Source organism: Callospermophilus lateralis, chromosome 11, assembly GCF_048772815.1.
Source record: "Callospermophilus lateralis isolate mCalLat2 chromosome 11, mCalLat2.hap1, whole genome shotgun sequence".
In the NCBI taxonomy this organism is placed as follows: domain Eukaryota; kingdom Metazoa; phylum Chordata; class Mammalia; order Rodentia; family Sciuridae; genus Callospermophilus; species Callospermophilus lateralis.
Window position 1 is genome coordinate 91735635 of NC_135315.1, and position 27147 is coordinate 91762781.

The following is a 27147-nucleotide window of genomic DNA, read 5'->3' on the forward strand; positions in this document are numbered from 1 at the left end:
GGCTTCCAACTTAGGGTTCTCTGCTTCCTTCCACCTCTACCATGCTGGGATTAAGGGCATGAGGCACTATGCCAAGCTTCTCAAACTTAAATAAAGGGAAAAAATAAGGCAAGTGAAACTTTAATACTACTGTTGAGAAAGAATAATAACCGCAGTCCAGTAAAGATAATTTAACAAACAGAAAGTTCAGGAGATTGACATGTACATTTTTCCAAATGATTTTACTTGGGAGGCTGAATCAGAGCACAAATTCAGGTCCAGTTGCAGCAATTTAGCAAGGACCTAAGCAACAATGAGACACACTGTCAGATTAGTATATGAAAAAGTTTGGGATGGATCTTGGTGAAAGACTACCACTGAGTTCAATCTCCTATACCAATGAATAAATTAGTCAATATCACAAAAGAATATGGCAGGTAATTAATAGAAATTCTCTTGAGAACCAAGAAGGAGGACTATTTTTAAAATCAATTTCAAACAAAAATAACTCAGTAAGTAACAAATATGAATGGATAAATTATATCAGAAAGGGGACTATAAGCTACCATTAAGTGGGCAAGCAGACAGTATAGGTTAATAATTGAGTTCTAGGTAAATTGAAGGATCAGATCATTATATTCTATGGTGTTTCAATATGTTCTGGACTGCAGAATTTTATCAGGGAAGTCTTGTTTTATTAATATAAAAACATTAATATAAACTTAATGGCATAAAAGTTGTACAAATGAATGGAAGTGGAAAAACTTAATTAGAACATCTGTAAAGAGAATCTATAAAACAAGAAAAATACATTCTAGATATAGAAATCCATAAGTTAAAGAGATTATTCTCATGTCTAATCAACAGTTTAATGAGGAGTACAGATAAAGGTGCATCTTTGTGAGTACTTCTAATTAAAACAGCACTGAAAGTGAAAAAGAAATGAGCACCACTTCTGCAAATCAGGAGACAGTACCATTTTTAGATGGCAAAACACTTAATTTTTTCAATTAAAATCTTGAACCTGAGGCATGCCAGCTAATTCTGTTTATATACTTAAATAGAAAATAGAAACATTTAAGGAAAGAAAGGAAATAAATGACATATACACAAGAAAGATTAAAAGTTCTTCATTATTAATCTTATAATGTTTCAATTAGAAAACCTGATATATTGTAAAAAAAATCCTCAATATCTTAAAATCACAATGAGATATAAATAAGAGATAAATTTGGAAAATAATAATTTTATTTATGTTAGGAATTGGGACACAATAAATTTCTGTTGCTATTGTCTGAAATCTGTAATAGACAATAAATGGATGGGAATGGACTCATTCCAAATCTGTTTATTACTGGAATAGTGGCAGGGTGATTGCCTACTATGAGTGTGCATGAAAGTCCCTGAGATTGATGCCTAGCAGCTATAAAATAACAGAAAATAGTCGAGAAGATGCCTTTATTTACACATATGACCATGCTGTGGATTGTTCTACAGGCATGAATTTGATGATCTTCATGCAATATCCAACTTTCTGCTAATGTAGCGAATCACTTTAAAGGTACTTTATGTAACTCTCTTGCTGCTTTTTAAGCATATCTCAACTTGTGTCCCACAATATTTTTTATGTGACTATGTAAAATTTTCAAAAATTCAGATTTCTAAATGACATTACTTAAAATTTTTCTCCTCTTTTATTTCTGTTTTTGAATTCAATTAATCCATATGACCAATTTGTATATTTGAATAGTACAAAATATCCTGGAATAAGCTAATTTGTGTCTACAAAGAAATGTTATCTTTGAAATATTTATTCTTCATGGAGCTTTTATGTGCACATATGAACAAAATGTTAAAATTAGCTTTTATAATATATTACTAAGAAATATTCAAGGGGTCTTTTAGTTAATTTATATCTTTTTGAATTTATTATTAACTACCTTGGTCTAATGTGGTTTCTGGGCCACATGCATGTAATGTTAAAAAAAAAAATAGTGACTGGGTATAACGGTGCAGGCCTGAAATCCCAGTAATGGGAGAATAAATCAGGAGGATCACAACATCAAAGCCAGCCTCAGCTACTCATTAAGAACATCAGAAACTTAGACCCTGTTTCAATATAAGAATAAATAAATAGGCTGGGGGGTACAGCTCAGAAGTAATGCAATCTTGGGTTCAGTCCCTAGTAGCACCCAGAAAAAATGCTATATATACACTACACTATCATCCTGTTATAATTGAAACATATAATCAAACAAGAACAAAATGAGATCTGTCCTCATTATGACATTTTGCTATGTATTTAAAAGAAAGCTTTGTTGTCAATCTTTAGCAGTGAAAACAAATATAATATGACTCATCAATAATATGCTGAAGAGACTATAAAATGGGTACATTATATTTAATGGATACTAAAATAATGTATATTTTATGAGCTAGTTAATATAGGGGTGTGCTTAAGCAAGCAGGAAATCACTCAATAAAAGAGAGAAAAAAACCAAAAAGGAATATTTCTGAGTATTGCCTGAGTATTAAAACATAAAAAATAAATGTGACATGGTATTATTTTATTTATATATTTATCTACTTATTTATTTCTTACATACATGACAATAGTGGAATTCAATACATTCATATTTATCCATTCACAGAACAATTTTTCATAACTCTGTATATAAAGTATGTTCATGCCAAATTATGCCATTATACATGAACTCTCTTTTTTTGCATTACAATTCTTAATACATCTTTATAACACAAATCATCATATCTCTGTTTATATATAAGATACGTTGACACCAAATTCACATCTTCATACATGTATTTTGTATAATGATGTCTGTCTCTTCCACCATCCATGTTATTCCCCTTCTTGGCAGCTGGAATAAGAACGTTAATACTAATATTTGAGAATACAGAGGTTTCTTAGACCTGGAAAGGAAAAGAAGGCAAGGTGAGACTTCCTTCTGACAGCCCAGGGAAGTGAAAGCAAAGCAGCATGGGTCAAGGGGAGCTCAGTTTCCCCTCTACAGACAAGTCTTTAAAAGACAAAGCAGCAAGGATGGCAAAGGCTTGGCTTCCTCTTCATAGCAAAGCTAAGGGCAAGGACAGGAACAGTGAGACAAATTTAGCTTCCCAATGACAGCCATCTCAAGGCAATGCATGACAAAATGCAGAAAGGCCAGGCTTGTTTCCCCCTCAGTAGCTAAGCCATAGCAATGCAAGAAAAGAAAGGTAAGGTGAGGAAGAAAAGCAAACAAGAGTTGGCTTTCCTGATACAGAAGGCAAGGTCAGGCCAGGCAAAGCCTGGCTTCCCTCATGACCAAGCCATGAAAGTTTGGGCCAGACCAGGGAAGATTTGGCTTTTCTTAGATAGCTCAATCACAGCAAGGGACATCAAAGAAAAAAGAAATAATAAGGCAAGGCAAGTCTGGTTTTCCCCTTCATTGCTAAACCATGGTCGGTCAATGAAGCAAGCCATCAATTCAAGTTAGGGCAAGCTTTGACTTCCCCTGATGAACAAGCCTTGACAAGGCTGGAAAGACAAGTCAAGGTCATGCTAGGCAAGGCCAAGCAAGTCTTAACTTCTCAGCAGTCATGCCATGAAGAAGCAAGGCAAGGCCAGATAAGGCAAGGCCAGGCAAAAGTTAGCTTTCCCCTAATAATCAAATCATGGCAAGAAAGTCAAGACCAGACAATACAAGTGTCAAATTTAAAAAAAAAAAAAAAACAGCAGACTGTGTCTCACAACTGATTCCTCAGCTGGGTCTATCAGTGAGATAACCTAATATAACTCATTAATATGGTCTCAGCTACCTTCAGCATGTGGTATTTGGGTAGCCAGACTTTTTTATGATGGCTTGGGGTATCTCAGGATAGAAGGCAGAGGTGTGTCTATTGTCTCATTTGATTTATTCTTGGAAGTCACAAAGCTTCTTTAACACTGATGCAATTGGTCATGGTCCTGCCCATATTCAATACAGAAAACACACTACCTAATTCTTAGTGAGCAGGTAAGAAGTGGTCAAACAGACTGCTCACTCTGCTCAAAGTTGTTTTACCAGGACAAAAAGCCCTGTGACTCCACTCTTCATTACACTTTGATGTCTTCAACTATCACTATAATGTTTAAGTTTCCTGTGTATTCAAAAAGAATGAAGTTATGCATGATCCACTAATGGTCTTAAAATATCTTGGAATAAGATGCAAAATTTGTACTTTATGTATCTGCCAGAATACTTAGTTGCAGGAATTAAACATTTATTGAAGGGCATTAGGTAGCTTAAAGATTTTCTAAAGGGGTCTGAGAATATGGGTTGGAAATTATATGGTTGGGAGAAACCATAAAGTTATACTGCATATTGCTTAGGGAAGTTTCTGATGCCACTGATACTGAGCAGACATTGCCTCTCACCCAGCACAATGTTCCAGAACCACTGGCCATTGCCATCTCTAAAATCTCATGTCCCATGCCTTTATTCTAGCCAAGGTGGATCTGTGCAGAACCGACTTCTGAATGTTATTTGCATCCCAAGAGGTGTCTTATGCATATGTACTCAACAAGCTGATGTTAGCCCTTTTTCTTTGTGTGAGATGCAGCCATGGGAAGAGAAACTGTGTCCCATCGTCCCAGATGTGGAACACGTATGAAAGCCTAAATACAGTATATGACATATAATTCTGTGATATGTAATGGTTATAAGACTATAAGTACATTAAAATAAATATACTATTGATTAATAGCAACGTGATAATATATAAGTTCTCAATGATAAGTTCAAACCTATTTTAATGCGCCTGTATTGATTTCATTGAAATAGTCATAGAATTGAGTTCTTGGGAATTTAATGGGTTAAGCCTGAAAATCTACTCCAGGTCTACAAGGGATGCATAAGGTTTTACTAGACAGAACAGAGCAGTAGGGCATTCATTTAAAAGTCATTACAGAGAAGTAGGAGGCCAAGAGAGGTCAAGAGCAAGTATTGCAGCATATAGTAAAGGCCTTTGCACTGAAATTATGCAGAATATGTGTATAGTGATGGTCAAGATAGGAGGTTAGTATAGTTTTTTCATTCACTAGAGTACTTTTCGCCCTTTACAAATTGTATTTTCCTTTTCACTATTTGAAGGTAGTGTATGCCATGGCAAATAAACATGCATTACTGATTTTGTTACAAGAAACAATTCCAGGTACTCAAGAGACACTAGCATAAAGGTTCAGATAAACAGGCCTTAGTTCTAAGGAAGTCTTTATAGATTTTTAGTTTCAGTTCTTGTTGCAGGGCCTGACCTTGGAACTACATGGAGGAATGCTTATCTTACTCATTGTTCAACAGGGAAGTCCTAACATAGAACACTATATTCGGGGACAAAGTTCTGTCAGAACACTGCCAAGTGCAATTTCCTTGCTCCTTTGACAAGAAGTTATTCCCCTGTTGGGGCAAGGTCAGCCTACATGTCAGTTTCTGGACTCTTGATGTCTGCACACCCATATGGTGTGAATCACCTCTGGCATATCATGACTGTTATATGTAAATTGGCACATACTCACTCTTAAAGCTATTTTTGCTGTAAAATAAAGCATATGCTGTTCTATGAAACAATCTCTGGAGAGGTTTCTCCATGCCCTCAAGCTCCCACAGTAGATGTTGGAAGGGCAGGCCCTTCAGCATTCTGGTGCTCAAACATTGGATTATCAGGTGATTTTGCTTGAGGGATCCCTGGCCATAAGGAAACTCAAAGCTCAAAACATAAGCAGTCAGGGCAATGGGTAATTTACCTGGTTCACATAAACATAATCATCTACTAATTCAAAACAGGTTTTAAACCTCCAGGGTATAAAAGTGAACTATGAGGAATTAGAGACTTTTGGGCAAAAATTTTTAGCTACAAATCTATGGTTTCCTTTTGAAAGAATATTCAATACCATGTCTGGCAACCAACTGGCTCTGAAAAATGCTCTTCAGCAGGAGTGGCAAATACGTAAACAAGCCTCAAACTTCTTTTATGCTATTTTTGCTAGCTGTTATTGGCTCACTCCTGGGTGGAGAAGAGATTGCCCACTGTTGTTTTGGAGAGACAGCTATCGCAAGAGAAGATCAGAAGGAAAATGAGGGAAGTTAACAAGAAGAAAAGATAGTGAGCAAGAGGAGGGTAACACAGATATAGAAGAAAATGGGTATATGATGTGAGTTGTTGAAATGTAAGTAGAAATGGAGAAAGAAGAGGAGAAAGAATGTAGAAAGAGCAAGGAGTCTCCTCTTTGGCTATAAGCTCCTATATCCTTCTTTTTCACAGATGTTGCAACAGTGCCATCTAGAGGAGTCAACTCCTTCTGCATACATTAAATCAAGCTGTACCATGTCAGAGATGGCAATGTTAGGCTTAACATTAGGCATAAAAACCAGTTCTATTATTTGTCAATATTATATATTCCAAGCCTTGGAGCCTTTCTTCAAGGTACCAGACCTCATGATTATACATTATATGGATGACATTATTTTAGCCCACCCCTCTGCCCAAGACCTTATTAACACTTAAAGAAATTGATTTAAATAGAGCTCCATGAAATGTTCAAAAATTAGCTCATTTTCACTTTTTGTGAATCATTTATTAACTCTTGCAGAGACCTTAATACAGGCTCCCAACATTTACATAAAATCTCCCATTACTTTAAATGAGTTACAAAAGATTTTAGGAAACAGAAATTGGCTTACATCATTTCAACAGGTTCTTTGAAGGGCTCTACCTCCCCTGTTCCAATGTTTGGAGAATGATCCATACCCTTTGTCTTTAAGAAGATTACCTCCTGAAGCTTACAAAGACTTATAAGAGGTTAATAATCAGCTTGCTGATTTGCATCGTAGCCAATGGGATCCTGACAAGGACATTATTACTATAGTTTAGATACCTCACCTATTTCCACTGGTCTTCTTTTCCAGGAATAAAGTAGAATTTAGAATCAGTGCATCTTTCTGCTGCTTTTTCTTCCAAAATTACTCCCAAATTAGTATGTTTTGTCCAATGGTATTACAACTACAAACTAGGACTCTTCAATTATTTGGGCTAAAACCTGATAAATTTGTATTGCCATTAATTAAACAGGAAGTAAACCTCAATTTGATAATAATATCCTGTTTCAGGATTCAATTATGACTTTTCCATTGGTTAATCATTTACCTCATTGTAAATCTATCCAAGATTTAATTGATAAAACAGTTTATTTTTAAAGATAATTTGTGATGAACAAATTCCTGGAGCTGACCTTATCTTTACTGATGCCAGGTATTCTGGTGGCCTATTAATTCTTGTTTATAATCTTACCAGGGATGAATGTAAAACTTGAACTTACAAGGAGCTACCTGCCTCACCCTAATTATTAGAGTTACAGGCCACCACTTGGGCCACTGAAGCTAAGTCACAATCTATATGTATCTTTACTGATAGTGTTTATTGTATCCAACTTATAGCCAGGTTTCTCTGTTCCTTTATTAAAGGAAAAGCAAAATCAGCTTTAGATATACTCCTTTATCCTTCTCAAAGATTGCTCCAAAAATGTACTAACTCACTGTTCATCACTCATATCAGAGCTCATATGTTGAACCCAGAATGCAAAGCAAAGACCACTGACTTCAATTTTAAACCAAATTAAAGCAAGCTTATATTGTGTTCACAAGAGAGCTGATCAGTGAACTGCCTCACCCAAGGGTAGGATCAGAGTACAGTGCCTGGTCTAAGATCAGAGAAGTTTTTAAAACATAAAAAGTTACAAAGGTAAATGTATTGGCAGCTTACAGCTGACAGCGTCCTGGGAAGCATAATACAAAGGCAGATAGGAGGTTAATGATCTACCTGTGTTAACATCTCAAGGTAAGGTGTAAACTCAGATTCCACCATCATAATTAATGAGAAGCAGCTGAGATTTTTAGAAAGGGTTGTTATCTGGTCAGGGAGAGCCAGGCATAAGTAAGTTCAAAGCTTTGGCAGGAGTTCCAAGCAAGTTTAAAACACCAAAGTGTGATCAGGCCAAATAGAAATATTAGTATTTTACATTAAAACATTAATAAAATTTTCATGACCTTGTGACAAATGGCTGCCAATCTTAAGATGGAATTAGGCTGGATTCATCACATACTGTTTTTCCTGGATTTCTCTCAAAGTTTAATAATTTAACAGATCAAGCTATGTGAAATGCATATGGCACTGATTGCTGCAAGAGTTACATGCTCAATTCCATCATTCAGTTCACTCCCTCAAACAGTTGTTTTCTACACTCAGTATCCTACAAACTAAACAGATAGTGAAAACTTGTAAAAGTTATGCTTCTTTTTTTTTTGGGGGGGGGGAACCCTTACAACTTCAAGGAGTCATTTTATGGGGTTTAAAGGCATACCCTTGTTTGGTAAATTAAACATAATTGACACATATTCTGGAATACTTACAGCTACTCCTATTGCTGGAGAAAAAACTAACAATGTCATTCAACATATGCTCAAATGCATTGTGAAAAAATATTTTCCACATAATGTCACAACACAGAATGGTTCAGCTTATACTTTCAAAATGTTTGTTCTATTCTTTGTACAATGGAACATCAAATATTTTCCTGGAATTCCTTATAACCCCCAAAGACAAGCCATTGTTGAGACAGCCCATCAAAATTTTATGGCTCAAATCACAAAAATTAGAGATGGAATCCCTTGCTAACTGATGCAATTCCTCATATGTTAACCAATATAGCTTTATTTACCTTATTTTTTTTTGAAATTTAATGATGTTATCCATAACCCAATACAGAAATATTAGCCATTAACAAGCCCCTCAAGTTCCCATAAGTGGTCTGGAAATATCCTCAGAAACAACAATGGCAACCATCAGCCCCTTTATTAACCCTAGTGAAAGCTTTTGCTTGTGTTTTTCCAGAATATGTAGACAAATCTGGATCCCAGCAAGACTTGTGCAACACTTGATGGCTGATTCCCTGGATGCAGCAACTGACTCTCAAGATGAGAAAGCATCATCAATGACAATGAACCACAACATCCAAAACCCTGTGGTCGTGTCAAAGTGTTGGTCAAACAATCTGAACAGATGGGAGAAATTCACATCAAATGTCTCCCACGCTTCTATATTCTTAATATGTTCTTTAACTACTTTAATCATTAATAGCACAAAGACTATTTCTTTGTGGACCTTCATGGCTCATGCTCCTTTCCTTATAGGTATAGAAAGGGATGGACAATTTCCTCAAATTTTTAGCAATAGTTCTCAACTGTTTGAAGATATTGCTCATCCAATAGGTTTCTCCAAAGTACCCTTGAACTTCTCCATTCCCTTGCCATACAGAGCTCCTTTTGTTGCTGTTGTTGTTTGTTTGTTTGTTTAAATTGATTTAAAATAAAAGATGACAGCAGAATGCATTACAATTCTTATTACACATACATACCACAATTTTTCATATCTCTGTTCTTACATATAATATGGTGAAAACAAATTTGTGTCTTCATACATGTATTTTGGATAATGATGTCTATCACATTCCATCATCCTTGATAATTCCCTGTCCTCTCCCCTTCCCTCTCACCCGTCTGCCCTATTTAGAGTTCATCTGTTCCTCCCATGCTCCCCATCCCTACCCCACTATGAGTCAGCCTCCTTATATCAGAGAAAACATTCACCATTTGTTTTTTGGGGATTGGCTAAATTCACTTAGCATTATCTTCTCCAATGCCATCCATTTACCTGCCAATGTCATGATTTTATTGACTTTTATTGCTGAGTAAAATTCCATTGTGTATATATGCCACGTTGTTTTTATCCATTAATCCACTGATGGACATCTAGGTTGGCCCCACAGTTTAGCTATTGTGAATTGTGCTGCTATAAACATCAATGTGGCTGTGTCCCTGTAGTATACTGATTTTAAGTCCTTTGGATATAGTCCAAGGAGAGGGAGAGGTGGGTAAATTGGTGGTTTTATTCCCACCTTCCCAAGGAATCTCCATACTATTTGCCATATTGGCTGCACCAATTTGCAGTCCTACCAGGAATGGATGAGTGTACCTTTTCCACTCACATTCTCATCAACACTTATTGTTGTTTCTCTTCATAAGAGTTGTCATCTGACTAAAGTGAGATGATATCTTAGAGTAGTTTTGATTTGCATTTCTTGAATTGCTAAAGATGATGAGCAGGGGCTGGGGATGTGGCTCAAGCGGTAGCGCGCTCGCCTGGCATGCATGCCACATACAAAGATGTTGTGTCCACCGAAAACTAAAAAAAAAAAAAATAAAATAAAATATTTTTTAAAAAAAGATGATGAGCATTTTTTCATATATTTGTTGACTGATTGTATATCCTCTTCTTATATGTACCTGTTCCAGGCCTTAGCCCATGTGTTGATTTGGTTATTTGATTTTTGGTGCTCAGCATTTTGATTTCTTTATAAACCCTAGAGATTAGTGCTCTATCTGATGTGTGAGGGGTAAAAAGGTGTAGGCTTTCTGTTCACTTCACAGATTATTTCTTTTGCTGAGAAGAAATTTTTTAGTTTGATTCCATCCCATTTATTAATTATTGGTTTAAATTCTTGAGCTATAAGAAAGTTGTGGACTAATCCCACATGAAGAAGATCAGAACCTACTTTTTATTTTATTAGACACAGAGTCTCTGGTTTAATTCCTGGGTCCTTGTTACATTTTGAGTTGTTTGGCCCATGGTGAGAGATAGCTCTTTATTTTTATTTACTTTTTGCTGATAACAACATAACACAACAAATAAGAACTGCTTTTGAGATTCAAAAAGAATCAATTAAAAAATACATGCTGCTATCTTGGTTCTCCTGCAACAAAAAAACCTTCAAGAAGAACAAATCAACACTGGCCTGGTGGTTCCAGGCTCACAGCAGTCCCATTCCACCCTACCCTGGTGGGGCATACACCCAGCAGAGCCTAACTTCTGGTGCAGGACCACCCCTTCTGCCCAGCAGAGTACTGTGGAAGCCAAATTTCAGCCCAGACTGCACAGCCACCTGACTGCACAGAGAGGTCAAGCCCAGTGACCCAGATTCACCTGTCATGTTTCTCATGATAAACACACTAAGGGTAACTCCAGAACAACCAGGCTGCATGAAATAAACACACAAGAGACAGAGATACCTTTTTTTTTTTTTTGGTGGGGGGTTCTGTGATGCCTTCTCTGACGTTAAGTGTCTTCAGAGAGAGACAGTGAGTGCATACTGAACCTTTTCGTTGAGAAGAAGACATTCAAATGAGGCAAGAGATCTGGTTTCAGGGATTGAGACTATCTTTCTGAACTCTGCTGTCAGCAGGTTGGCTGACATCTAAGAAGGCCATACCCAAAACCAGGGCAAGAGAAATGGACACACAAAGGGCATTTCCATGGAACTTCTATCCCAAATAGAGCAAAGGGGTAATATCACAAAAAAACAGGTGAGCATAGCTCAATCCATGGGGTAACATGCCTACCTCTGAAGATGCATCCTCAACCTCCAGGACTGGGACAGTGTCCAGGTCACATCATAATGTAGTGATGATGAGAACCTCTTTGCTCCAGGGAGGAGAATGTGAAACATTCAAACTGGCTGCCCACATTTACCCACACCAACTTATGCAGGACCCAGATTCAGTATGCAGAAGCATTCATTGAAGGACACCAGTGGAGTCTGGGAGCCCAACATTGAGTCAAGGTACAGGCAATATGCACAGGTACTACAAAATATAGGGAAAAAATGTAATATCTCAGATCCAGACTGCAATAAATGAAGACACAAACACAACTTTTGGCACATTATAATAAAAATTCCCAGCATACCAAATAAAAATATAATTTTTAATGTCACAAAAGAGAGAAATCAAATCACATATAGGGGGAGATCAATTCATATCTCAGCAGATTTTCCAACCCAAGCCCTCAAAACTAGGAAACTGTAGATCAACATATACCAAACTCTGAAAGAAAATGAATGCCAATGAAGAATCTTATATCCACCAAAACTAAGCTTTAGGTTTGATGATGAAATAAAAACCTTCCATGCAAACAAAAGGTAAAAGAATTTACAGTTAGAAAGCCTGTACTACACAACATCCTCAGAAAAATATTCCAAGAAGAGGAAATGAAAAACAATGATGAAAATTATCAGAGGGAGGGATTACACCAAAGAAAAATCTAATCAGAGGAGAAACCAAGTCACATTAAATATCAAAAGTAAACAAAAATGGCTGGAAACACAAATCATGTCTCAATAATAATCCTGAATGTTAATGGCCTAAACTCACCAATCAAAAGACATAGACTAGCAGATTGGATTAAGAAAAAAAGACTAACAATCTGCAGTCTCCAAAAGACTCATCTCATAGAAAAAGATATCCACAGACTGAAGGTGAAGAGTAGGGGGAAATCGTACCCTTCACATGGACTGTGGAAGCAAGCAGAAGTTTCCATCTTCATATCAAATAAACTAGACTTCAAACTAAAGTCAATCAAAAAGGATAAAGAAGGACACTACCTTCTACTCAAGGGAACCATAGACCAATAATTAAGACTAAACAATTGTACATATATATACCCAAAACAATGAAGCATCTACATTCATCAAACAAACTCTTCTCAAGTTCAAGAGTCAAATAGACCACAGCACAATAATTTTGGGTTTCTTTGACACACCTCTTTCTTCACTAGACAGACCTTCCAAACAGAAGCCGAGCAAAGAAACTATAGAACTCAATAATATAATAAATAACTTAGACTTAACTGACACATATAGAATAATTTATCCTTCAATGATAGAATATACTTTCTTCTCAACAGCACATGGATCCTTCTCTAAAATAGACCATATACTATGCCACAAAGCAATCCTTAGCAAATATAAAAAAGTAGAGATACTACCCTGCATTATATCATATCATAATGGAATGAAATTAGAAATCAATGATAAAATTACAAAAAAAAAATCCATTCCAACACCTGGAGACTAAATAACACTCTAATAAATGTACAAAGGGTTGCCAAAGACATCAAGGAGATAATTTTTTAAAAAATAGAGGTAAATGAGAATACGGACACAATATATCTAAATTTCTGGGGCACTATGAAAGCAATCCTAAGAGGAAAGTTCATTGCATGGATTTTAATCCTTAAAAGAAAAAAAGTCAAGAATTAAATGACTTAACATTACATCTCAAAGCCCTAGGAAAACAAGAGCAAATTAACACCAAGAGCTGCAGAAGGCAGAAAATATTTAAAATTAAAGCTGAAATCAATAAATTTGAAACAAAAGAAATAATTGAAAAAACAAAAATTTTGTTGTTTGAAAAAATAAATAAAATTGGCAGACCTTTAGTCATGCTCATGAAAAGAAGAAGAGAGAATACCCAAATCACTAACATATGTGATGAAAATAAAAATATCACAACAGACATTATGGAAATACAGAAGATAATTAAAAATATTTTAAAAACTTCTACTCCAAAAAATAGAAAATATTGAAGGCATCAAAAAATTTCTAGAATCATGTAATTTGCCCAAACTGAATCAGGATGATATAAACAATTTAAATAGATCAGTTTCAAGTGAAAAAATAGCAGATGCCATCAAAAGTCTACCAACCAAGAAAAGCCCAGGACCAAATGGATACACAGCCAACTTCTAAGAGACCTTTAAATAAGAACTAGTCTCAATACTCTTCGGTTTATTTCAGGAAATAGAAAAACAGGCAGAACTTTCAAACTCATTCTATGAGGCCAATATCATCCTTATTTCAAAACTAGGCCAAGACGCATTAAAAAAAGAAAAAAAAATTCAGACCAATATCTCTAATGAACATAGATGCAAAAATTCTCAATAAATTCTGGCAAATCAAATAAAAAACATATCAAAAAGATTGTGCAATATGATCAAGTGGGATTTATCCCAGATATGCAAAGATGGTTCAACATATACAAATCAATATATGTAATTCATTACATCAATAAGCTTAAAGATAAAAATCATATGAACATCTCAATAGATGCAGAAAGGGCATTGGACAAAATACAGTACTTCTTTATATTCAAAACACTAGAACAAATAGGGATAACAGAAATATATCTCAAAATCATAAAGACTATCTATGCTTTTAGCCCCAGGCCAATATCATTCTAAATGGAAAAAAAATTGAAGGCATTTCCTCTAAACACTGGAACATGTCAGAGATGCCCTTTTTCACCACTTCTATTTAACATAGTTCTTAAAACACTGGCCAGAGCAATCAGACAGATGAAAGAAATTGAAGGAATACACATAGTAAAGAAGAAATCCAATTGGCACTATTTGCTGATGATATGATTCTATACTTAGAAGACCCTCAAAGTTCTACCAGAAAATTTCTAGAACTAGCAAATAAATTCAGCAAAGTAGCATGATATAAAATTAACACCCATATATCAAAAATATTTTTGAGTAACAGTGATAAATACTCAGAAATCTGAAACGAGGAAAACTACCCCATTTACATTAGGCTCATAAAACATAAAACACTTGAGAATAAACTTAAAAGAAGGTGAGAAAACTATGTAATGAAAATTACAGAACCCCACAGAAGGAAGTCAAAGAAGACCTTATAAAATTGAAAGTTCTATCTTGCTCTTGGATGGGCAGAATTAATATTATCAAAATGACCATACTTCCAAAAGCAATATACATATTTAATGCAATTACAGTCAAAATTCCAATAGTATTCCTCATAGAAATATAAAAAGCAATCATTAAATTCATCTGGAAAAATAAGAGACCCAGAATAACTAAATAAATCCTTAGCAGAAAAAGTGAAGCAGGTGGCATCACTATACCAGACCTTCAACTATATTATAGAGCAATAGTAACAAAAACAGCATGGTATTGGCACCAAAGCAGACTGGTAGACCAATGGTACAGAATAGAGGACACAGAGTCTAGCCCACAAAATTACAATTATCTTATATTAGACAAAGGTGCCAAAAACATGCATTGGAGAAAAGATAGCCTTTTTAACAAATGATGCTGGGAAAACTGGAAATCCATATGCAACAAAATAAAATTAAACCCCTATCTCTCACTATGCACAGAACTCAACTCAAAATGGATCAAAAACTTAGGAATAAAACCAGAGGTCCTGAAACTAATAGAAGAAAAAGTAGGCCCTAATCTTCATATGTGGGATTAGGCCTCAACTTCCTTAATAAAACTCCTGTGGCACAAGAATTAAAATCACAAATCAATAAATGGGATAAACTCAAATTAAAAAAAAATCTTCTCCACAAAAGAAACAATCTGTGAGGTGAATAGAGAGTCCACATCTTGGGAGAAAGTCTTTACTCCTCTCATCAGATATAGCACTCTTCTCTAGAGTAAATAAAGAACTCAAAAAGCTAAACACCAAAAAAAAAAAAAAAAAAACAAAACAAAACAAGTAATACAATCCATAAATGGGTGAAGGACCTGGAGAGACACTTCTCAGAAGATTATGTACAATCAATCAATCCATAAAAAATGTTCATCATCACTAGCAATTAGAGAAATGCAAATGAAAACCATTCTAAGATTTCATCTCACTTCAGTCAGAATGGCAGCTATTATAAAGACAAAAACAATAAGTGTTGGCATGAATATGGGGGGAAAAGGTACATTCATATACTGCTGGTGGGACTTAAAATTGATGTAGCCAATCTGGAAATCAGTATGGAAAGCAGTATGGAGATTTCTTGAAAAATTGGGAAGGGATCCACCATTTAACCCAGCTATATTCTCCTCGATATATACCCATAGGACTTAAACACAGCATACTACAGGGACACAGCCACATCGATGTTTATAGCAACACAATTCACAATAGCTAAATTTTGGAACCAACCTAGATGCCCTTCAATAGATGAATGGATAAAAAAATGGCATATATACACAATGGAATTTTACTCAGCAATAAAAGAGAATAAAATCAGCATTTGCAGGTAAATGGATGGAGTGAAAGAAGATAATGCTAAATGACGTTAGTCAATCCAAAATAACCAAATACTGAAGGTTTTCTTTGATATAAGGAGGCTGATTCATAGTGGAGTAGGGACAGGAAGCATGAGAGGAATAGTTGGACTGTAGATAGGGCAGAGGGGTTGGAGGATAATGAAGGGAGCATGGGACTATAAATGATGGTGGAATGTGATGATCATTAATATACAAAGGACATGTATGAAGACAAAAATTGGTGTGAATATACTTTGTATACAACCAGAGATATGAAAAATTGTGCTATATATGTGTAGTAAGAATTATAATGCTTTCTGCTGTCATATATAAATAAAAAAATCAAAGCTCTACATCAAACTTAAAGACTGCTTTGTGATGTGTATTGTATTCACATTTATTGAACTCAATTTTCCTGAAATGATTCTCTATAAAATTATACTATTTTATCAAATTATATTCATGGACCTTGGGACAATCAATTCCAACAAAATCTCTTTAAACTAACTGCCCAAATTGTAAAAACTAATTCTATTCAAATTAACATGCCTATGGTTTTCACTTTCTTTTAAGGGTGGGCTAAACACTTACTTGACCAATGACAAAAGTTAATTTCATGGTTTAATCACTACAGTCTGTTAACATATGGCATATTAGATATACTTCTCTTGTTAACCTTGTTTGTTTTCAAAAGTCTTATTAACTGTATGCCTGAAGCTGAACAAAAAAAAAATTTCTTAATAACTAAGATTATTCAAGACTTAGAGTTGGGAACTGTTTCAGGCCCTGATCTTGGACCTACCTGGGGAGTATTGCTTATTGTGCAGCAGGGAAATCCTAAAATAGAATGCAATGTTTTGGGACAAAATGTTGTCACAATATTGGCAAGTCCAATTTTGTTGCCTCTTTGACAAGGAGTATTTCCTCTGTAGGTGTAACTTCATCCTACATGTCAATTTCTAGACTCTTGGTATCTGGATTCCCATAAGATGATATGTTATGTATCACCTCAGGTCTATTGTGACTGTTTTATGTAAATTGGCATATATCCACTATAAAAGCTATTTTTTACTGTACAATAAAGCAGATGTTATTCTCTGAAACCTTCTTTGAAGGAGTTTCTCGATGCCCTCAAGTTTCCACAGTCGATGATGGACAATGGCAGGTCCCTCAGCAATTTTTTTTTAATTTTTTGTTATTTTTTATGTTTGTTTTTACTCTGTCAGACTCTCTGTATAAGTCTCTGTTTTCAAAGCCTGCCTAATCTTTAGGGAGACTACCAAGAGTTTAGCAAGATAACTTCAAGTAGAAGTAGCACTTTCTATTTTTATGACAAACCAAGAAGCAAGTTTTATCCTAGCCATGTACTAGTATGTGATTTTGAAAATAATGTTTAATGTTTAACTCTCTTTGTTATGTATTGCCTCATCCAAAAAGGAGGTCCACAGGAAAGGGTCGAGGAGAATGTGGCTTCAGAGTCACTAATCAAGACCTCCAGAGACCAAACAGAAAACAGGTCTGATTTTATTGCAGAGTTACCATGTATTTATACTCAGGCAGTAGCTAAGCAGATTACAGGCAGCCACCAATGCAATGTCTGCTAACTTTTCTTGCAGCAACCAATCAATAAGTGGGCCATGGAACAAGCACAGGAACTGCAGTATATGGCCCGGCGCTGTGCCTCTCACAAGCCAAGCCTAGCATGAGGGGAGTGGCCTGCCACTCAGAGGCTGTTAACATATGCCATGTATGCAGTAATCCATGCACTTTTTCCCACAACTCCCCACTCTGACTCTGCTGCAAAGATTTCAGCCAGCATTGCTGTTTTTCATTGGGTGGTCTTCACATGGTTACAAAACCATCTCACAACAAAAGAAAATATTATCACTATTATGAACAGTAGGGCCAGGGTAATAGCTTTATAAGGATTATTTAATTCAGCTATCAGGTTTTTCCAATGTTCTGTGAATTCGTGGAAGCAAAAAAAGGTTTTCAAGATAGACACCTTTGTCTCATTGATTTTGACAATTGCCTTGGTAAGGTTATGCATAGTCATAAAATATTTAGCATCCCAAGCACCCTTAATATACTAAGAAAAATTGGAGAAGTGAAAGGTTACATTTGCATATTGGGTGACACAAATACTCTAAAATTTAGGGTCACAAGTGAGCCTTTGCAACATAAACAGAATATCTAGTTTTTCCATATAGAGGTCTAGTTCTTGCTGAATGACTAAGATAGCAGCTTGGGACAGTATATTTAGTCATTTAGAATGGCATAGTCTTTTGCAATGGTAGTAGACAAATTGTTTACAGTCTGAGCAGTCTAGATGCTCTGAGTGAGTAAAGCAGCAGCAGTGGTTGTGGCATCAATGGTGACTACCAGAGCAATAACCCCAGTGATGAAAAGGCTAATTGCCTACCTTGTCCAGTGTAGTATCTCATTCAGAAGATTCTTCATCTCCATGTCCCATGAACTCCTCCACTGGAAGGTTCACTGGAAGCCAGACTCCTGGGGACAGTTTATTCTGAGAATAAATATACATTTAGCTTTCATAGCATGGGTTAGACAATTTGTTAGCCAGCAGGATATATTGACTGCATAAGGGATCTTTGTCTTAGTGATATTTAGGCCATCAGTATCATTGGTTATTAGCATGGCAAAGGGTGGTGTAGCACAAGCTTTTGTATAGTGGGTATAAGCATAATTTGGGACAAAGACAAATCCATTTACATATAATATATATAGTATATTAAGGGTGCTTTGGATGCTAACTATTTTATGACTATACATAACTTTACCAAGGCAATTGTCAAAATCCATGGTCAGTGTATGGACTCAATAGAGCTGGCTGTTGCCCATTTTATGAGTCTAGCAGCTAGCAATATTGATATCCATCATGCCACACTGATTTCCTGCATACCCATTGGTAATGGCTTGTTCTGTATAGCAGTTACTGCAGTAGCTCATGTGGTTTTGGGGCACATTAGTTACATTACAGGGGGCTGCACCTGCCCAGGCACATAGATGTTGTTTTTCCCCAGAGAAGGTATGGCAGTAACACATTAATTCCATGGGATGTTATCATTATCAGAAGGGGACATTCCAAAAAGCATTGTTGGGTACATTGGTAGCAGGGGTTTTTGCATTTCCCATGGGGCAGTCTATGGTTATAGGTAGAATTAACTATAACTCTAATGTCCGTGAGAGATAACCCAGCATATGACTTATTATAGTTATCTACAAGAGTTTCATTTGCAAGAGCAAAACAGAGAAGACTGCCTGGAATGTTGAAGGAGCAGATAAAGCAAGGCCCTGAAGATATTAGGAAGCAGTTTTATTTGGCTGCAGCCAAGTTCAGAGAGCACAGCTTTTCTGTAATCAATCAATTCCGTGAACCCTGAGTTCAGGTAGTTTCAAAGTTTTATACCCAGCATGTAAGGGGAGAGGCTTACAAATTTACAGTCTACAGAAGTTCACATAAAAGCAGCATTTTCTCTCAGTGTTTTGGGCAAGTTATCCCTTCAAGTACAACACCTGAACAGTGGAGAGATTCTTTATCTCCCCTTTCTTTCCTCCCCCTGCAAGCTGAAACTATAGAGCCCAATTGGTAATTTCTCTTATCTTAAAAATGTAGAAATATCTGTGAAGCCCAGCTCAAGGACAGAGGCTTTGTTTACACATTTTTACAAACTATTATATTGGATATGTTTGTGAAAAACTAGTAAGGGGGTGTCCAGCACTTGAAGTGCTGGTATCTTCCTGGCCAGTGGCCAAGTAAACAGGGTGACACAAAAATAGAAAGTTTATCTACACTGAACTCTTTTGCTGGCAGTCCTAAAAATAGCCATGGTAAAGATTTCTGGGGAAGACCAGTTAAGGCTTTTCTGTGGAGAAAGGGGGTGCAACTTCATAATCAAGATCATAAACTTTTGGTTGTGGGGATGCACCACCTTGTTGGCAATGTGGCTTCTTTGTTTGGCCTTTATATTAAACAGAAATATGGAAATGTCCCTGGGGGCTTGTTAGGGACTATTGCCACCTCTGAATAAAGAATGACCAATATTCCCAGTGCCTTGCATCTTCTTTCAACTGATGGATTCCTAAATTTTTATTCTTGGGCCTGACTCCTGCCCTCAGTCTGACACTGCAGAAAGGCCCAGTGCTGACTATGCATGAGGCACCTTGGAACATTCAAAGATTAGACTTAGCTCTTGTACTCAGTTCTTAAAAGGAAAGTCTGAAAAAAGGCATCCTTCTGTTAAATGGTGCAGGTAACAGTGATATTGGAATTGGACAGCTTAAACCTAGTAGATACTAAGCCTTCTGCTTACCAACTGAACAACAAAGGATGGCAAGTGCAACCTGTGATGTTGGGAAGAAGGGTGTACCTGGGATTTGCTCATCCTTTACTCACATTCATTTCTTCTTAGTGTTCTTTGTGTGGAGCCACTTCACCTTTTTTTTGGTGTAGGCCCTCTTGTAAAGTCTGTCTTTGAGTTTCATAATTTCCTCTCTTTCTTTAGAGACAAGAGGTTGTTCTGGCCTTACCTGTAGCATCTGTGCTAATTGCAGGTGCCCTCACCTGGATCAGCTCATGTCTCCTCTTGCCTACAAATTACATCAAGGTGGAAATCATGGACCCATGAGATCCCAACCACAGCTCATTTCCTGTAGATTACCCATCTCCTCTAGTGCTCAAGCTTCCAGAAATGCTAAGTTGAAGTTCCCCAAAACTGAATAATGGAAGGAATGTAAGTATCCATTGATGAGGAATGGATAAACATGTTGTACATCCACACAATGGGACATAATTCATCCCACATTATGTTAAGTGTAGTCACACAATCACAAAAGGACACTTACTATGTAGTTCTGCTTAGATGATGTATATAGAGACATCAAACTCACAGAAACAGAAAGCAGGAGACTGGATGATGGGCAATGGGTTGGCAATGTTTCATGAGTGCAGAGTTTTTGTTATGAAGATGAAGTCTAGCAATAGATGGTGGTGATAGTGAATGAACTGAGCACTTCTGAATTCTATGTGCACTTAAAAATGATAAATATGGGCTGGGATCATGGATTAGTAATGCAGCCAATGTTTATAGCAGCTCAATTTACCATGGCTAAGCTGTGGAAGCATCGTATATGCCCTTCAATAGATGAATTGATAATGAAACTTTGGTATATATACACAATGGAATATTACTCAGCCTTAAAAGAGAATAAAATTATGGCATTTGTAGGTAAATGAATGGTCTGGAGAATATCATGCTAAGTGAAGTAAGCCAATTCAAACAACAACAACAACAAAGGCTGAGTGTTCTCTCTGATAACAGAATGCTGATCGATAATAGGGGAGTGGAAAAAATGGAGGAACTTTGATGGGGAAAAGGGAAGGAAGAGATGAAAGGAAGCATGCTGAGAGAAAAGATGGTGGAACGAGATGGACATCATTAACCTAGGTACATATATGAATTCACATATAGTGCATTGTTACATCAGGTACAACCAGAGAAATGAAAATTTGTGCTGAAATTGTATAGAAGAAACAAATATGCTTTCTCCTCTCTAGTCCAGGACTACAGACTTCTGGGTATGTCTCTAGCCATAACTAACTGCTGCTTTAAAGGAGACGTGACTGCATCCATCACAACCCCACTGTCAAGGTGTTCTAGAAGAAAACATGCAGGTGATTCCTATCACTACAGCCTCTCAGAACAAAGATGTCTCTTTACGGAATGCAGAGTGGCTTCACCCACTCCTACAGAACTAGCCTTTAAAGCCTCCTGGGTCTTCTGGGCCTTGGGCAATGGGCTGTGTGAGAGAATGCTGATTCTGATACCAGTGGGCAAAGGAGGTGAGAAAAGTGAGTGTCTGGCACCTAGATAGGCTTCATCCTCCATCAAATAGTAAGTACTATCTCAGGGAGGGAGATCCTGGGAACAAGGGAGAAATGCCTTTCTGGCAACAATTGCTAACACTCAACCCCATAAGTAATAGCCCAAATGTGGTCTACTGGGTAGCCCTAAGGGGACTGCCTTATGTAGGTTCAAGGTCAAGACAGCCTGCTAGGATAGCTGAATCTCCTGCCTGGAGAATCTCCTTCCCAATTTCAGGTAATGCAATCAAAGCCCTCAATGAACTGGAGGCAATAGAGGTGGAAGGAAGTGAAATCCTCCAAAACCCGGGCATTGAGGTGTTTGAGAAATCAACCAAGGAATGTGGAGTGAGGTGAGGGTCAGGATCAGGTCTCAAAGATTCAGATTTGGAGGCCATTCAACTTCTCTGCATCTTAGATACTGGAGATACTGACAGAAAGTTGATTAGAATAGCCAAAGAAGAAGGGAATCACCCAAGAATTCAAGTTTTCTCCCCCTTCAGACTTTTCTCCCCACTAGGAAATGGCCTACAAAGTGTTCAGCTGCCAGGCAGGAACTTAGGAACACTTGTGATTGCAGGCAGAGAGTTGCTCACGGCTAACTTCACTTGAAGTTGTTTCTTTGTTTCAGAAACTGCTCTTTAGAAAAGGCCTTAAACAGTCAAAGATACACAGCTGCTCTTCTAAGTGTCCTAGGGTAAACTTTGCTCACTATAACTCACTATAATGCTAAATTCTCTGCCCTAAATGAAGTGCATCTGCCATTTATTTGGTCTGCTTTGGTTTTGTACTGGGAATAGAAGCCAGGGATTCTTTACCACTGAGCTACATTTAATGGTAGAGATATCTCAGAAGAAAAAGAACACGATGCCATGTGTATCATTGTGAGACCTCCAGAAATCAATCTTGAACATTATGCTACTTTGTAGTATAGAAATAGAATGTCCATCAGGAATGTGTATTACCTCATATGAAGAAAAAGACTAGTATGTAAAAGGAAACTAGCTAGAATATATAAGAGATCACTTTCTACACTAAATGTTCAGCCTTCAGATAAGAATGCACTGAGGCTAGATGCACACAAATAAACACTGCTTCCTGTTAAATACCCTGGTGTCTCCTGTCTGTGTGAGAATCCCATGCAACATTTAATTTTGTTTTTTCCTTCTCTTATCTTATCCTTCTCTTTGCTATATATTTATAATGACCAGCTTGCTTAGAAGTGTTTATATCCTATGAGAGGTGAAAAGAACATCTGCAAAAAGATTTCAAAGAACTCTTGAATAAATAGTTGTCTACAAAAACTGACATGAAAACCAACTCAACTTCTTTTTAGAAACATTACATATCGTATGCTATTTAAAAATAACTTATCAAAACTGATTTATGCCTATATTTGCAACTCTTCTCAAATTATTTTTCAAATGTCTAACACAAGAGGTTTTCTATGGAAATAATTTAGATGACTTCTATAGAAAGTGTCAACTTGGCTGAAGATGTAGCTCAGTGGTAGAGAGCTTGCCCAGCATGTACAAGGCTCTGAAGTTTAACTCCCAACACTGAAAGAAAAGGAAAAGGAGAAAGAAGAAAGGAAGGAAGGAAAAAGAGAGGGGAGAGGAGGGGAGGGAAAGGAATGAGTCATTAAAACAAAAGGGCAAGAGGTACAAATATAAATATATGGTGTACTCGCTCTTTGAAAATTTACAGAGCTGTAGAATTTTAGTTACATCTAACTGGGTGATATTATGACTGTATAGAATGACACATAATAAGTTCTGCCTTAGCCTGGCCTAAACCAAATCAATTGGTGGATGACCTGGAGAGGACTTCTCTCTGGTTTGATTGAGACAGTCTTGAACCTTTCCTGGTTCAGAATTTATAGCATAGTGAAGGGACCAAGACTTCACTGGCAGGCAGTGTAGTGTGCTAGGCCCCTGAGATACCACAACCAGGGCTGCCCATGCCCATTCCCACAGCTCCTCTCCACCACTCACTGGTTCAAAATGGTCTGCTCCATTGCCTGGTGCAGGTTTTTTTCTGACCAAAGGCCTGAGTGTTCACACCCTGTTTTTCATGGCTGGGCATGGTATGGTTGTGGAGGGAATAGCCAAAGTAGCCTTAGCATGATGGAGGGGCAAGAGCTGTATCTCAGACATACTTGGGGGTGGTCCTGGAAGAAGTAAGTAGGGTTGTGGTCTACCTTGCCTGAAGACGTGGAAACACACCCTAGTCCTTATGGCTGTCCATGGGAATTGGTGTTATGTACAGCTATTAGATTTTTGTTGTTCTCTTATTTTTGTGGAGAAGTTATCAGTCTGTGAGAAGCAGGCATTACCTTAGAAGAGAGAGAAAAACTTGCTCTAAACTTTTTTGGACTAATTCAAGAAAAATATCAACTACTTGAAAATGCTAGTTTTGTTCAAAAAGAGTATTAAGGCTTAGAGTCACCTTTAAAGGATGTCATTTTGGTGAAGGAGTAAGGAAAAGCAGAAAACTTGGAGGCAATATATGAAATCCTGGAGAGGTTCATATCTAAACTTGAGGATGAAATACTCTTTCTATAAAAAAAAACTAAAAGAAGGGAAAACTAAATATTCTCAACAGGATGAATTGATGGTGAGTATATCAAAAAAGATTAAGTCCCTAGAAGATGAATCAAAATCCCTTAAATCACAAATACCTGAAGCTAAAACAACCTTGAGAATATTTCAAATGAATAAAGAAAGAATTACAGTAGCAATAAAAGAGGCTTTCAATGACTTCAGGAAAGTCATAAAAAGCTTTTACAAGAAGTTGAAGTATGGAAAGAAAAAGTGAATGGCCTTACTAAACAGAAAATTACATTTGAACACTCTAAAGTACATGCAGAACAAGTTCTAAGAGACAAAAAAATCTCATTATGTCTCTGACTGAACACTTATTGCCGATAAGATTGGGCTCCTGTGCTTGAAAAAGTCCTAAGAGATGATGGTTACTTGGAATTGGAATTGAAAAGTGAATCAGAAATTGGTGCTCACTTAGAATATCAGCCAAAAGGGTCTTGGAAGAAACTGGTTTATGATGCTAAGTTAAAGGCCTCTTTAAAAATCTTAGAAAGAGATAAAAATCAAATTTATACTTTATTATCTGAAGTAATTGAAACAAAGGAAGACCTGATAGAACATATTAAAATCTTAAGACAGAACAAGCATCTTTGCAAGCAGAAAATACACAGTTTGAAAGTGAGAATCAGAATCTTCAGCAGAAACTTAAATTCATGATGGAATTATATCAAGAAAATGTAATGAAACTCCAAAGAAAATTAATAGGAGAGGAAAATTACCAGGTAGAGCAATAAGAAAAACTTTGCAAAGAGGAAGAAAAGATCAGCCGTACAACTAAACTGCTGGAGACCAATAGAAAGTGAGACAAAGATCTTTTTTTTTAGAGAGAGTGAGAGGGGAGAGAGAGAGAGAGAGACAGAGAGACAGAGAGACAGAGAGAGAATTTTTAATATTTATTTTTTAGTTATCAGTGGATACAACATCCTTGCTTATATGTGGTGCTGAGGATCGAACCCGGGTCACACGCGTGCCAAGCGAGCACGCTACCGCTTGAGCCACATCCCCAGCCCCTGAGCCAAAGATCTTGAAGAAGAATTGGAGAGAACCATTTGTTTTTTATCAGGGGCACATTATTTACTATGAGAAAAAAGCTCATGGTAATGAATTGGCAGTTTGGAGTGCTGAAAGATACCTCAATAATTTAAGGAAAAAATGCTCACACTTGACAAAAATTAACTGAAATAGAGTCACAATTTAAGCTTGTAGAAAAAGATCCTTCTGTGCTTGATGCTTCAAATACAGCCTTTGGCAAAGAGAATTCCCCAAATGGTCCCTCACCATTGGGTCAACCTTCATGTGGAATAAGACCTTCTCATTTGGAAAAAGGGTACATTTATACTCTCACCTTTGGTGCAAGTAGGAGGAGAAAGAGGTTTAAAGGGCCCAGAGAATCCTCTGGACCATTCAACTAGCAATGAAAGAAGAGAATCAAACTGTGATAGGTCAACTTATCCACAGAGAGCACCTTCTGACATAGGGCACCTGGAACATCCATGGGAACAGGCCCATAGGATAATGATCCCTTCACCAGGCCAACCATATTCAGATCCACATCTTCCTCCACAAAGGCAAGATGGATGTAATTATAAATATGGTAGATTGTCTGGATCAGCAGAACTCAGAAATTTAACTATGCTGTCTTTAGATAAAATGGATGGGCCTACATATTCAGAAATGGAATCTAGTCGAAATGATACCAAAATTAATAAACGTGATTCCAATGTACCTGATTCATCTCTCCCTGCTGAAAACCAAACAACTGGCTCTGGCTTTTCTTACCCTTCAGTCAGAGGTCCATTGTTTTCTGTGGATCCACGGAGTCTGTTCATGAGAAGAGGACCTTTTCTTCCTCCACGTCCTCCAGGAAACACTTATGGAGCATCTCAAAAATATATACAATACATACTTATATGTACTTTACCTAAATAATTGGGCTGTTATTATAAAAATCAAAATTCCCACAACTAAGAAGAATCCTCTTCTTGATATTTGAGCTGTCATAATTAAGGAAATAGTCTTTTTAATATGACTTATGTGGAAAAATATAGTGCAAGGGAATGAAACTAATAGGTATATGATTAAGTGTTTTATTTATAAACTTTTTTTAGTTGTTTATAGACCTGTACTTTATTCACTTATGTATATGTAGTACAGAGAATCAAACCCTGTGCCTCACACATGCTAGGCAGGAGTTCTGCCACTGAGCCACAACCTCAGCTCATGATTATGTTTTAATAACCACTAACAATAATATAAAAGAAAATGAGAATATCTCCATCATTAAACAAATACAAACCAAAAATATATAACCAATAACAATTAGATCTGAATTATTTTCTAATTTTCTATTCGTTTTTTAAAGAGAGAGAGAGAGAGAGAGAGAGAGAGAGAGAGAGAGAGAGAGAGTTTTTAATATTTATTTTTTAGTTTTCGGCAGACACAACATCTTTGTTTGTATGTGGTGCTGAGGATCGAACCTGAGCTGCATGCATGCCAGGCAAGCGTACTACTGATTGAGCCACATCCCCAGCCCAAATATTCTATTCATTACAGGGATTCTTTGATTCTATAGTGGTTTTACCAAAGGCCTGAAATATTTCCTAGCACTTGGCCAGCATCTACTCTTCTACAATAGAGGAAATGAGTATGGTAGAATTGAAATGAATTAAATTTATACACTCAGGG

At 36.7% G+C, this 27147-nt stretch overlaps 1 pseudogene; it reads left to right on the plus strand.

Moving 5' to 3' along the window:
- LOC143410684 (uncharacterized) overlaps window positions 1-26391 on the plus strand; it is a 73178-nt pseudogene extending 46787 nt beyond the window's left edge.
- The last annotated feature ends 756 nt before the right edge of the window (window positions 26392-27147 follow it).